The sequence below is a fragment of the Phyllostomus discolor genome, chromosome X, assembly GCF_004126475.2.
Source record: "Phyllostomus discolor isolate MPI-MPIP mPhyDis1 chromosome X, mPhyDis1.pri.v3, whole genome shotgun sequence".
Lineage (NCBI taxonomy): Eukaryota > Metazoa > Chordata > Mammalia > Chiroptera > Phyllostomidae > Phyllostomus > Phyllostomus discolor.
In genome coordinates this window covers 27834802-27848995 of record NC_050198.1, presented here as the reverse complement: position 1 = coordinate 27848995, position 14194 = coordinate 27834802, and the positions used below count along the sequence as shown (strand labels likewise).

At 36.8% G+C, this 14194-nt stretch overlaps 1 protein-coding gene across 4 annotated transcripts in view; it reads left to right on the top strand.

Annotated features, from left to right (window-relative positions):
* Positions 1 to 14194, top strand: part of LOC114505317 (amine oxidase [flavin-containing] B) — a 115843-nt gene that overhangs the window by 32266 nt on the left and 69383 nt on the right. The window lies entirely within an intron of this gene.

Here is a 14194-nt window from a genome sequence, read left to right as displayed (position 1 = left end):
AGAGAGGAGGTGGAAAACATGGGCAGGGATGGATGAACAGGAAACTGAGACTCAGAGCTCACTCTGGCCTATAGCAGGGGTTGCTATGGTAGGAGAATCTCCCAGTCTCTATGAGAGTTTGGTGGAAAGTAGGGCTATAGCCGAGTAGGTGAGCTGCATTGTTCCCTCTCTGGCACTTCCCCCACAGGCAGCATGGCAGTGCAGCAAGGAGGGTTGTCTTGCCCTAGTGAATGCCTAAGTCCCCACCCCCTCACAACTTAACATGTGCCCCAAGGCAAAGAAATAGGGCTCAAATTAAAGACCACAGCAAAACTCCAGAGAGAGCTAAGTGATGAGGAGATAGACAATCTATCTGATGGAGAGTTTAAAGCCCTGGTAATCAAAATGCTCACAGAACTGTTTGAGCTTGGTTGACAAATGAAAGATATCCAAAGTGAAATAAAGCAAAATATTCAGGAAACCAACAGTGACAGGAAGGAAATCAGGACTCAAATCAATGATTTGGAAAAAAAGGAAGAAATAAACATCCAACCAGAACAGAATGAAGAAAGAAGAATTCAGGAAAAAATGAAGAGAGGCTGAGGAACCTCTGGGACAACTTTAAACATTCCAATATCCAAATTTATAGGGGTACCAGAAGGAGAAGAACAAGAGGAAGAAATCGAAAATTTATTTGAACAAATAATGAAGGAACACTTCCCCAATCTGGCAAAGGAAATAGACTTCCAGAAGTCCAGGAAGCCCAGAGAGACCCAAAGAAGTTGGACCCAAAGAGGAACCCACCAAGGCACATCATCATTAAGTTACCCAAGATTAAAAGTTAAGAGAGATGGAAGAATTAACATAATCACAATGTCCATACTATCCATATCAATTTATATATTCAATGAGATACCTATTAAAGTACCGATGACATATTCCACAGATATAGAACAACCATTTCAAAAATTTATATGGAACCATAAATGACCCTGAATAGCTGCAGCAATTTTGAGAAAGAAGAATAAAGTAGGAGAGATCATAATACCTGATATCAAACTGTATTACAAGGCCACTGTAATCAAAAGAGCCTGGTACTGGCATAAGAACAGACACATAGACCAATGGAACAGAATAAAGAGCTCAGAAATAAACCCAAGTCTCTATGGTCAATCAATATTTGACAAAGTGTGCAGCAGCATAAAATGGAGTAAAAATAGTCTCTTCAACAAATGGTGTTGGGAGAGCTGTACATGCAAAAAATATGAAACTTGATCACCAACTTACAGCATACACTAAAATAAATTCAAGGTGGATAAAAGACTTAAGTATAAGCCGTGACACCATAAAAGTCCTAGAGGAAAATGTAGGCAGGAAAATCTCAGATATTTCATGCAGTAATATTTTCACTGATATATCCCCTAGAGCAAGGGACATAAAGGAAAGAATACACAAATGGGACCTCATCAAATTAAAAAGCTTCTGCATGGATAAAGAAAATAGCATTAGAATGAAAAGAGAACCAACTATATGGGAAAACATATTTGCCAATGATACCTTGGACAAGGGTTTGATCTCCAAAATATATGAAGAACTCACATGACCCTACTCCAGGAAGACAAACAACCCAATTAAAAATGGGCAACAGACTTGAACAGACACTTCTCCGAGGAGAACATACAGAGGGCCCAGAGACATATGAAAAGACACTCAGTATCACTAGCCATTAGAGAGATGCAAATTAAAACTACAATGAAATACCACTTCACACTGGTCAGAATGGCCATCATAAACAAATCAACAAACAAGTGTTGGAGAGGATGTGGAGAAAAGGGAACCTAGTGCACTGTTGGTGGGATTGCAGACTGGTGCAGCAACTGTGGAAAGTAGTATGGAATTTCCTCAGAAAACTAAAAATGGAACTACCTTTTGACCTAGCAATTCGACTGCTAGGATTAAACCCTAGGAACCCTGAAACACTAATCCAAAAGAACATATGTGCTGCAATGTTCATAGCAGCACAATTTACAATAGCCAAGTGCTGGAAGCAACCTACGTGCCCATCAGCAAATGAGTGGATAAAAAAACTATGGTACATTTACACAATGGAATTCTATGCAGCAGAGAGAAAGGAAGAGTTGCTACACTTTGCGACAGCATGGATGGAACTGGAGAACATTATGCTAAGTGAAATAAGCCAGGTGGTGAGGAACAAATATCATATGATGTCACCTTTAACTGGAACATAATCAACAGAAGAAAAAAGCAAACAAAATATAACCAGAGATATTGAAATTAAGAACAGTCTAACAATAGCCAGAGGGGAAGGAGGAGGGGACTATGGGGAGAGGAGTTTTCAGGAACTGCTATAAAGGACACATGGACAAAACCAAGTGGGAGGGTGGAAGCAAAAGAGGGAGGTGGGTTTGGCTGAGGTGGCAGAGGAGTGGTGGGGAGAAAATGCAGACAACTGTATTTGAACAACAATAAAGTAATTTATGAAAAGAAAAAATAGTATGGGATACAGAAAAGTCAAAGAACTTATATGTACAACTCATGGACATGAACTGTGTCATGTACATAATGGGGGGGATGCTGGAGGGATGGGGTACAGGGTGGAGGTAAATAAAGGGGAGAGAAAAATTGGACAACCTTAATAGTATAAGCAATAAAATATATTAACAAGAAATTGAAGAAGAAAAAAAAACTATGAACAGTAAAATGAGAACAAACTCACAACTATCAACAAATGAACCTAAAAAAAAGAAAAACAATGAAAACAAAAGATAAGCAAACTAGAAAAGGAACAGAATCAGAGAAATGGACATCACATGAAGGGTTTTCAGTGGGGAGATGGAGGGAAGGAATGGGGGGGTGGGGAAGGTACCGGGAAGAAGAAGCATAATTGGTAGGCATAAAATAGATGGGGAGAGATGAAAAATGGTATAGGAAACAGAGAATGCAAAGAACTTATATGTACAATCCATGGACATGAACTCAGATTGGGGGAATGCTGCAGGGTTAGGGGGTGCAGAGTGGAGGAAGGATAAAGGGGAAAAAATGGGAAAACTCTAATAGCATAATCAATATAATATACTTTAAAAATATAATAAAAAAGAAAAAAGCAAATGAAGTTAAATTAATACAGGTGGGATGGGAGTAAGATGGAAAATAGAAAGAAAGAAAAGCTTAAGATATATGTAGAAGAGAGGGAAGTGATTTTGACATGATAGAGGGAGAGAGGATAATAAGAGTAAAGAATGAAAACTAGTCTAAGACAGAGAAAAATTAAAATTTGAGATGGAAAAGAGTAGGAGAAGGGAACATTTGAGATTTGAAATACAAAAATGGTGAAGATGTAGAAATAAAATTGGAAAAATGGAACAATTATCCTACTCACAACCAATGAACAAAGATTGCTAAAGGTGTAGAGAGAACACAGGTATTTTAAGAGTGGGAAAAAGAATGTGAGATGACCATTGACAAGAAAATTGGTTTTGTGAGGTTGGATGGGGGACAAATAGTAAGAGTACAGAATGGAAAAAAGTTGTAGCAAGAGAGGAAACAAAATTTAAAATGAAAATAATGGGAGGAAATAAGAAGGTAAAATGGGATAAGAGAAGGGAGGAGCAAAATATGTGAATTGAAATAAACTATAATATAAAATCTAGTGACTTAATATGCACAAACTTAAAGGAGAAGAAATGAATGGTAAAACACTATGCAGTAAAGAAATTACCAGAAATCATGGAGAAGATCATGGTGGATTTTGGCTTAGTAGTATCTAGTATTTACCACTGTTTTTTCTTTCTGGATCTGCCTCTGGTGATGTCAGATGGTGACCCCGGCTAACCTTAGGCAGCCTGTTCAAGACTTCCAGGGACCTACTGTCTGTGGCCCCTTCAGTTGTTAATCTGTTCATTCTGCACTCAGCAGTCAGGCTTAAGCACACAGGACCAGCACAGAGTCCCTCTGGGGGTTGGAGATATTGTTTCCCCTCAGGCTTCTGCTGCTCAAAGGGGAGTGGTCTGCCTGAGCAGGAGGCTGCTGTGTATGGGTGATGACTCAGCACTGTGATTCCAGCAGCTACTCTCTCAGTTCTCTCTCTCCCCAAAGCTTCCGTCTCCAATCTCCTCTCAGGCTTCTCCAGCCTACACTTCCCCTGCCTTTGCCAGAGCCCAGGGTAAGTGGCTGCAAATGAAAATTTGTGTGTTGGCCCTTTAAACACCTCTCTGCATCTCCAAGCATCCATCTGTGGTAGAGAGCAACCCTGCTGCTTTTTGCTGCTGGTTGTTATATGTGTGCCTTTCAGACTCTGGTACTCTAGGCTGGTGATCCCAGCTTACGGTTTAGACCCACACTTCTCAGGGGGATTCAACCGGCCACTTAATTATCACTCTGGAACTTCAGCTGCTGCCCATGAGAACCCAGACAGCCCTCTCATGTTTCTAGTGCACTCTATACCAGTCATGTCATGCTGAAGCTGATTCTTCTGTCTGTCCATGTTTATAAGGCTTCCCTCTAGCTATTGTTCAGTTATTTGTTCTGAGTGATTTCTCCACAATTTAGTCATAATTCCAGAGTGGTCCTGGGAAGAGGTTAGTGTAACTTCCACTCACTCCTCTGTCATCTTGGATCTCCCTCTAGGATTTTTTTTTCCTTGAGACGAAGGTTCTGTCACAAACCCATGACCAGTTATTACCACACTGACCAAATGGCCCAGTTTCTTTAGGGTTTCCCAAAATATGTGAGGAGACATTTCTGCCTTCAAAATATCACTGCCATCATTTGTTCTCCAGTAAATTATAGAGAAAGAGAAATTATGTAAATGGTATATATAGTATCTCCTGATGGAGGTACTCAATATGTAATGGTTCTGATAGGTCCAGCGGAATAGAAACCAGCTTAACTTTTTTTCCAGAATTTTTAATGAAAATTTTCAAAGAATTTTACAATCTACACATATACCTACCAAGTAGATTCTACAAATAAACTTTTTTCTCTGTCTTTTATTCCATTGAATCCATCTATCTATCCCTCCCTCCGTCTGTCATTCCCTCTTATTTTTGATGCATTTTGAAGTAAGTCACAGACATGAGGACCTTTTGATCCTAATTACCTTAGCACACCTGTCCTTAACCAACTTTAATTAAATCAGCATTTCATTGTCTTGCATGACTACAAAAATCACATTTTTTATTAATAGCTATTGATGTCACCCAAATTTTATGCCTCACAGGGCAGACATTAAACTAGATGCATTGGGGTTATAAAGATACCACTTATGTAATGAAGTTTCAGCTTAATGTCATTGTCCTGTCTCATTTGGATTAATTATAGAATGGAAGGGGCATAATTTAATTAGCTTATTTTATACATGGGGAAAGTGAGACCCAGAAAGGTGAGGACACTTGCCCAATGTCATACAACCAGGCAGTGGCTTATTAGATATAGAGATTTTTCCACAGAATTGCAGTGTTCTGCCTTGTTCTTAAACCAGGTAGTGTTTACTTTCCACTCTGGTCCTTGCACAATGCTGGCTGCCTTGATCTTTGGCTCACAAGAATGTTCTCAGGCACAGAGTGAAGTTCTTGGGCCAGGCTCTGCACTGGCCTCCCAGAAGACACTAGGAGGGTCAGACTTTGACATTGCCAAATGACCCATAGTATCATTTCTCCAGTTACTTGTTCCATCTCACTCCAATTACTTTTCATTAGTAAAGCCCATTTTACCCTCTCTTTCTTGAATTCCTAATTCATCATTTCATTTTTGGTTAAAGGAGATGTTTAAAATTTTGTTTTTATTTTATTTTTTAGAGGGAGGGGAATGGAAATAGAAAGAGATGGAGAGAAACATCAATGTGTGGTTGCCTCTTGAGCACCTGCTACTGGGGCCCTGGCCTGCAACCCAGGCCTGTGCCCTAACTGAGAATCAAAGCAGCAACCCTTTGGTTAGCAGGCTGGTGCTCAATCCACTGAGCAACACCAGCCAGGGCAAAGGAGGTGTTTAAAATGGAGAAGTATTCCAAATATTCTATGGCCAGCCTCTGACCTTCTTCAGGCCATTTGTAACATTCAGCTTTTTCAGAGCCTATGATCAAGGAAGTGGGTGAGCCAAAGGGAGTGTTGTATGTCTCTGATTTTATATTCTACCTTAAAGATGTTCGTGACTTGAAAAAATGATGTTGGTAGTCCACAGGAGGGCTACTATCATGGCAATGAGGTAATTCATCCTCAGATCATAGTCAAGGAAATGATCATAACTTCATATAGTTATTTCTACACTTACTAGTATTCTTAAAAGAGTATGTTTTTATTTATTTGTACATGTTCAATCAAATTCCCAAAAGGATCTGAGGCAGGTGATTAAAACTTTAGTGTCATATGATCTCACCTATATCAACAAACCAAACTAATCAACTAAGCAACAAAACAAACATCAAACAAAATATAACTAGAGACCCTGAAATAAATAACAAACTGACAGTAACCAGAGGGGAAGGGGAAGGAGGATAATGGGGTAAAACAGGGGAAGGTCCATCAAGGAACATGTATAAGGGACCCATGGACAAAGCCAAAGGGGATAGGTTTGATGGTGGAAGGCAGGGAGGGGTGGGGGGGCATGGTAGGGAATCTAGACAACTGTATTTGAACAACAAAAATAAAGTTTAGTTTTATGTACCAGTTTTTTTTTTTTTTTTACTTTTTGAACACATAATATGGCTTTAATTTTAAAAAAATGAAACAAGAGTTTGTTGCACATTTTTTAAGGGAAAAGGAAACTATAGCAAAAATAATTGAAAATATAGGCAATGGAAACTGTTGATAATAACAATTGATTTCTATGGATTAATTTTGACCCCTAAAATGACACACAGACACACACAGATTTACTCAAGGACATTTAATTACATCAAATTTCCTATTAACATTAAATATGTCTAGTTATTACTCATTTTTAACATTTCCACAATTTTATCTTGCAATAAAATCATTACAGATTAAATTGCAAGGGAGGTCTTCTCCCTTAAGACATGTAAATTTAACATGTGTTAAGTACTACATTGCTTTCACGTAAATAATTATAAGAACAATTACTACTAGGGTGATAAAATGAACAATATTGTTCTTGGGTCTTAATATTTCAGTGATTAAATTTAGTGGTCTTTCTGGTGGACAAATCAGTCTATGTCCTAACTGTATGGTTACTGTGATGTGGTTTTTTTTAATTGAAATGTGTACAGGTATAAAGGCAAGTCCTGAGGCTTGCATAAATGACTATAAAGCTTTTAGTGAGAAGACTGAAGAATTAGAACACAAGGTATATACCTTTTTGATACATTCTTGTTCAATACTTAGTACTCCACAATAAGGTGAATCTTAATTCTAAGAAAAATACCAATAAGCAGTAAAATGAATAATAAAATGAACTCATGGAGTATTTTTCTTGTGTAACAGTTTTTAAAATGAAGAATCTAACACACAGACTTGATAAAGACAAAACTGATTGCTGGTTTTGCATCCTGTTTTCACAGGAAACCATGTTGAGGTAAAGCAAAACAAATTTTGTCTACCATGATTACAATACACAAAGGATATCCCACTCCTTCCATACAACAATGGATAAAGACAAAAGCTTCAATATGCAACAAGACTCATTATGATTGCTAACATTTTTGAAAATTCAATAATTTGCATATAAAGCATGATGAAGAAACAATGCTTTGGCTTTAGCTATATTCTGAAAGGCCTTGGAAGGCAATCTCATTCTAGTATCTCAAAGCAGTAGCATTTGGAAAATGCTTCTATGGCAATTCATGAAAGCTTAATGTTTTTTTTTTATTCTTTTCAAGAGCATAAGGTATTCCACAGCCTGAGATTTCATTCAGTAAAGTTCTCCTTTATTTTAGAAGCTGTTGTCTTTTGTTTTTGTGTTACATATTTTAACTGTCTTAGGGAAAACAGAGTAAAAGGCTTCCAAGAAGGTGTGGTGTATTTTTCATATTTGGGTGTAAGAAGTGAATAACATATTGTAGACTTTGCTTCTCAATCGCAAAAAGGGTGATACACATATGATACATATGTTTGATTTATGCTGTGTGTTGTTTTGATTTTCCAAAAAGTTTGTATGTTCTCAGGAAAAGGAGTCAGTCTGTACTTAAGGAGGAAAAACTGTTCAACCAAAGCACCTCTTAATGAGTAGTTTAGTGAAGCTGTACTAGAGGACATAGTATTGCTCCAAATGGTTTCAGATCTTCCTGCAATGATATAGTCTCTGGGCTTTGGGCACTGACAGGCTCCTGGTGGTTGTCATCAACATATTATTTTCAAAAATGTTAACCAAGAAATATTCTAATTTTAAAACTTGATACACTTTGAGATTTCTTAAAGCAATTTAGCAATTTGTATATTATAGAAAACAATGTGAATCATGAAAAACACAAAAACAGAACTAGGTTTTATCCCTAATTCTGCCACCATTAGCTATATAATGCTGAGCAAGCCCTTGAATCTCTTTGAGATTCCATTTTCTAATATAAAAAATAGGAATAACAATGTCAGCCTCAAAGAGTTGTTGTTAAGGACAGAATGTATGTGAATATTGGAAACTGCAGTGTTGTACAAATGTAAAGTAGTTATGATTATTGATTAGTTATCCTTCTTCCCATTTCTTTCCCTTGGAAAAAGTCAAAGGTATCCTTTATTGTTTCCAATGTGGTTGGAGGAAATCAGTTTCAGTGTGTGTAAATATTTTAGTTTCTAATACCATATTAAATATACTATGTTTATAAAGACACCATTGCAGCCATTTATTCATTGATTGATTAAATAATTAAATGACATCTTTGTTGAAGGATATAAAATGAATTCATTTAACAAACATGAAAGTGATAATTGTGTGCTAACATTGACTAGATCATTAAATTCTGAGCCTTCAGGAAATAAGTTTTCTGAGTTTCAACGCCATGGCATAGCATAAGCTGTTTAGTTAGTATCCTGCACAAGAGTCCCTGGCTGATTCAGTGAAAGGGGTTATGCAACCCAGTGTACATTTTGCCAGCCAAGCCATTTGCACAGAAGGAGGCTGCATTCATCTGAAGGGAAGATGTCTTTTTCAAATTTACCTGCCAGGAGTGTGCAACTTCTTCTAATTTACACAAAGGCATGGAATGTTCTAGATGTGGCTCTGCTGCTAATATGGTTCATGGTGTTCCATGAAAGGCTTTCAGTGTTTCACTGGGAAGGCTACTGGGCATGCTTATTATCTAGAGTCAGATTGCTTCTAATACTGGCTCTGCCATTTGTTAGCTGTGTGACCTTGGATATATGACTTGTTCTCTCAGTGCCTCACTTTCTTTTTTTCTTTTAAAGATTTTATTTATTTATTTTTAAAAAGAGGGGAAGGGAGGGAGAAAGAGAAGGAGAGAAACATCAATGTGTGGTTGCCTCTTGCACACCCCCAACTGGGGACCATGGCAACCTAGGCATGTGCCCTGACTTGGAATTGAACCAGCAACCCTTTGGTTCACAGGCTGGCACTCAATCCACTGAGCCACACTAACTAGGGCTGTGCCTCACTTTCTATGTCAGACCACTTCATAGAGTTGTTGGGAAAATAAATAAACATTTATATGGAAAACACTTATAATAGAAACGGACACACAGTCAGTGCTCAAAATGTTTGCTGTTTTTAGCTTTATCTTCACCTTCTTCTCTACTCTGTGTTGAAAGTTCAACAATTAACATCTAAATTCCACTTACAAATACCCCTTTCTTTTAATGAATTAAATTTTACATTGAGGATAGTTTTCTTTTTACCCCAGGCCTTTTTTTTTCCTTTTTGCATGTACTTGTGTTAACTAAGAAACATTTTCTTTAGAGACATCAAGGAATTCCAGTTCTTTGGTCAGAAGGTCACTTGATTGTTTCTAGAATTACCTCATAAAACCACTGTTTTGTCAAATGAGGACTCTGTATATTTTGGCTTTTTTCTTTCATGGGAGAATGCCTACTTTGTTTACCAAGGTTATAAGTTTAGAGATGCTTTGAGGTATAGTGAATTTCATTGTCAATGTTAGTTCACATAACTTTTTTTAACTGGAAAGAACTGATCTATGTAGTATCAAAGTACAGACATCTTATAATGTTTTCAAGACAATTGGCATTTTAAAACATTTAAAACATTTTGTCATATATCAGATTTTGATATGAAGGAAATACAATAGATTAACAAGGCAAAGAATGAAACAGATGGTAATTTTGTTTTTTTTTCTTTCCCTCTAAATCTTAACTCCTCTACTGCTCTAAAGACACCTGGAAGAGGCACCTTTGTTACCTGCACTATGTACTTTCCAGCCTCTTACAGCATCTATCTATTGGGCCATTTTCCATAGCACAAAACTGGAAGCATAGAAAGCTAAGAATGCTACACACCACTGATTTCCAACCTTTAAAATAATTTAGGTGTCTGATCCAAATTTCGGCATCCAAATAATTGAGTTAGTCATTAATTTGATGAATTTTTTCCAAGTAGGCTGCTTGCAAAGAGAGATGCAATATTTTTATAATTTCATGGCATCAGGCATTAGTCTACCATTATTCCTGTGTGCTGTGCTATTATTATTCATCCAAGGGACACTCCCTGAGCCAACATCTTATAGATCCTGCACCATTTGGAAGCAACAAATAGGATGATCTTATCAGAAGCCTGTCAGGGGCACATAGGGACTGGTTCTGAAAGTGGTAAATGATAAGTTATTTGTGAAATATTAATTGAAGTATTAACTGAAGTTTCACTAGCTTTTTAAAAGTACAAAGTGATTTTAAGCTTGATCCCAGATTGGTTGCAAAAGTTAAATATCCATTTAAGAGAAAAAACTGGTATTTTAAGATTCTTATATTTAGATAGAGAGCAGAGTATTTTAAGGCACTTTACATCAATCAGTTTATCAAGTTACTGTATTTTTCATTTTTTCCTTTTTGGTACCAGGGTGGTGGCTAAGAGTTCAGCTTTAGGTCTGAAATCTGACACTGCCATATACTAATTATATAATCTATGGCAAATCAATGAATGTTTCTAATCCTCCATTTTCCTTTTTTAAAATAAGGATAATAATACTTCTCAGCATTCTGGTGAAGATCAGAAGCACTTTGCATGTAAAGCACTTCACACAGAGTAAAGCAAGTGCTTGATGCTTTCTGACAATGGCTGTTATTGTAGATATTCTGTTTTTAAAAAACTTACTGTATTGTGTCAGGAAGTGATTGCTTAAATTTTAAAACAGTGCCAATTACATTGTTTAGTGTTTTAGGGCAAATGCACTTCTGCTACTTTATGATTTTTTCACAATAATATTGCATATTAAAATTCCCAGACTTGCCAGATAATGCATCATCTCTAATATTTTGTTCTATGGCAAAACGTATTAAAAGTTCCAAACAACTGACATAGAAATGAACTCGGGAACAACCCTGTTGTAAATCAGGGCAGCTCTGTATAGTTTATTTTTTAATTACTTTATTGTTGTTCAATTAGAGTTGTCTGCATTTTCTCCCCACTACTTCCCCACACCCCAGCCAAACCCACCTCCTTCCCTTGCTTCCATCCTCCCCCTTGGTTTTGTCCATGTGTCCTTTATAGTAGTTCCTGAAAACACTTCTCCCCACAGTCCCCTCCCCCTCCCCTCTGGCTATTGTTAGATTGTCCTTAATTTCAATGTCTCTGGTTATATTATGTTTGCTTTTTTCTTTTATTGATGTATAGTTTATTGTTTGCTTACTCTTCCATCAGTCAAACCATTAGTCCTTTCACCAGTCATCACTGAGGAATCCACTGAGAGCTACTTCTTAATGACCAGACTCCAACTCCTCATGTTCTTGGGCATTCTAAAATCCCCTCCAGTAAACTGAGGTGACTTCCCTAAGCCACTGATATTTGGGCCGATTACTTTTCCAATCAGTTTTTTCAGTTGATATCCAATAAAAATTTTGAATGGCCCCCTATGAAAATCAGTGTGACAAATGATATTTCCAACAACTTATCCTTGTATTGTTCTATTTGAAGTATCTTTGTAATTTTTCTATCTATGACTTTTTAAGGCACAAGAGCATATAGAATTCTATTCAATGATTCAATGGTTTGATAGGACCCTGGGTTGTTCTAATAACTGTCTATGCTTAGTATTGGATACTATTGAGTAACTGCACTTACTAAATGACAATACATTTTGTGGAATATAAAATGGTTGTATATATGAGTGATGTATTTCTCAACTTTTTTCTTTTAGCCTCAGTATGCGCAGCAGGTCTGGCAGCAGGTCTGTCTGAATTCCCTGATAACACCTGTTACCATGGCTGCATCTTATTTCATATTTTATTTGTTGAACTGATGCTTGATAAGAAAAGTGACATTGAATTGTCCACAATTTTGAAACTAAATAGAAATGTTTTCTCTTTTTTTCTGTATGGAGGTGAAATTAGGATACTGGAGTTAAAAACCCAGATCCAACGTTAGGGTTGTGCAATGCTCATGCACACTGCATGGGGGACTCTGGAGTTTGGGACCTCTACTCCCCCACTCACTGAAAAGCTCTGGCCTTGCCCCCAAGAACAGGGATTAGAAGATGGATTAAATCAAGTAATGAAGTGTTAAATCAGCCTCTTTAAACCATAGGGTTCTTCTTTTAGGTTGGCTGATAGATGGTGAATGAAGCCTTGGCTTTTCATTATGGCTTTTGTGGTGGGGCTCATATCTTATGTTTCACAGATTCTTATCAAACAAGATACGAGTATATGTTTAAAAACATGTCGATCCAAATAAAGTGAAAAATACCCTTTGAAGTATAATTTCTCCCTTTAGCAAAAATAAAGAGATGCAATCTATCAATATAAAGAGAATGGCACAGAGGTCTCCTGGAAAGCATTAGTCATAGTGTTCACAAATACTGATGCTGGAGTGAAATGACCTGACTTTGCCTGCTGGCTCCTTATGTGACCTTGGATATCTTTTTGTCCTTCAGTTTTTTCAGCCATAAAATGGGAATTATAAATAGTACTTTTCTTATTGGGTTGCTGTGAGAATTCATTGAATTAATATACTAAAAAATTTAGAACAACTTTTTAAAATGTAGTAAACACTATATGGCTATTTTTTATAGGAATCTTTTTTCACATTAGGCAGGGGTATAAAAGTCCCAGGACTATTATTTTTGAAAGATAAGATTGAAGCTGTTTCATTTATCTGTAAGGTACAGTGTCTTGATCTTTTCTTGATTTTGTTTGGTCTCATAAAAACAAATGAGTAAAATAATTGGAACTGAGAAAATTCAGTTAATCATTCAGAGCAGCAGAATTCTGTTGTCTGAGAAAAGTTATACAATTCTGTAAGAGTGGATTTAAAGATTCAGGATTTTAATACCTCTAAGATAAAAAGAAAACTATATCCAAGATGGACTTGTATGTTGTCAAAACTCATTTGGTATATATGTACCATTTCATCTTTATCCACTCATCTACTGATGGACATTTGGACTGCTTCTATATCTTGGCTATTGCAAATAACATTGGAATGAATAGAGGGGTGCCCATATCTTTCTGAATTAGTGTTTTGGATTTCTTTAGATAAATACCCAGAAGTAGAATTGGTGGGTCATATGGTAGTTCTATTTTTAATTTTTTGAGAAACCTCCTCACTGTTTTCTATAATGGCTGTACTTTTTTTTTTCACAGTCCCACCAACATTGCACAAGTGTTCACTTTCCTCCACATTCTCACCAATACTTGAAATTGAAAATAAATAAATAAATAAATAAACACATCTCATTGCATAAAGTTTATTGTATGTAAATTTATCTCAATAAAGCTATTTTTAAAGCTAGATATATGGTGGTGAGTATGTAGCAGGCATTGATTATTTTTTACTACATTAATAATTAAATGGAACCTAAACAACAAAACAAATAAACAAGCAAAACATAGTCAAAGACACTGAAATAGAGGACAGGCCGACAGTGACCAGAGGGGAGAGGGGAGGGAATTTCAGGGGAGAATGGGAAGGGTTTACAGGAACAGATATAAAGGGCACATGGACAAAAACTAGGGTGGGGTGGAGATGGGAGGGAGGTGGGGAGGGATGGGTGGGTGGGCTGGAATGGGAGTAAAGGACAGAAAAAATGTACTTGAACAATGATTAAAATAAAATTTAAAAAATAATTAAA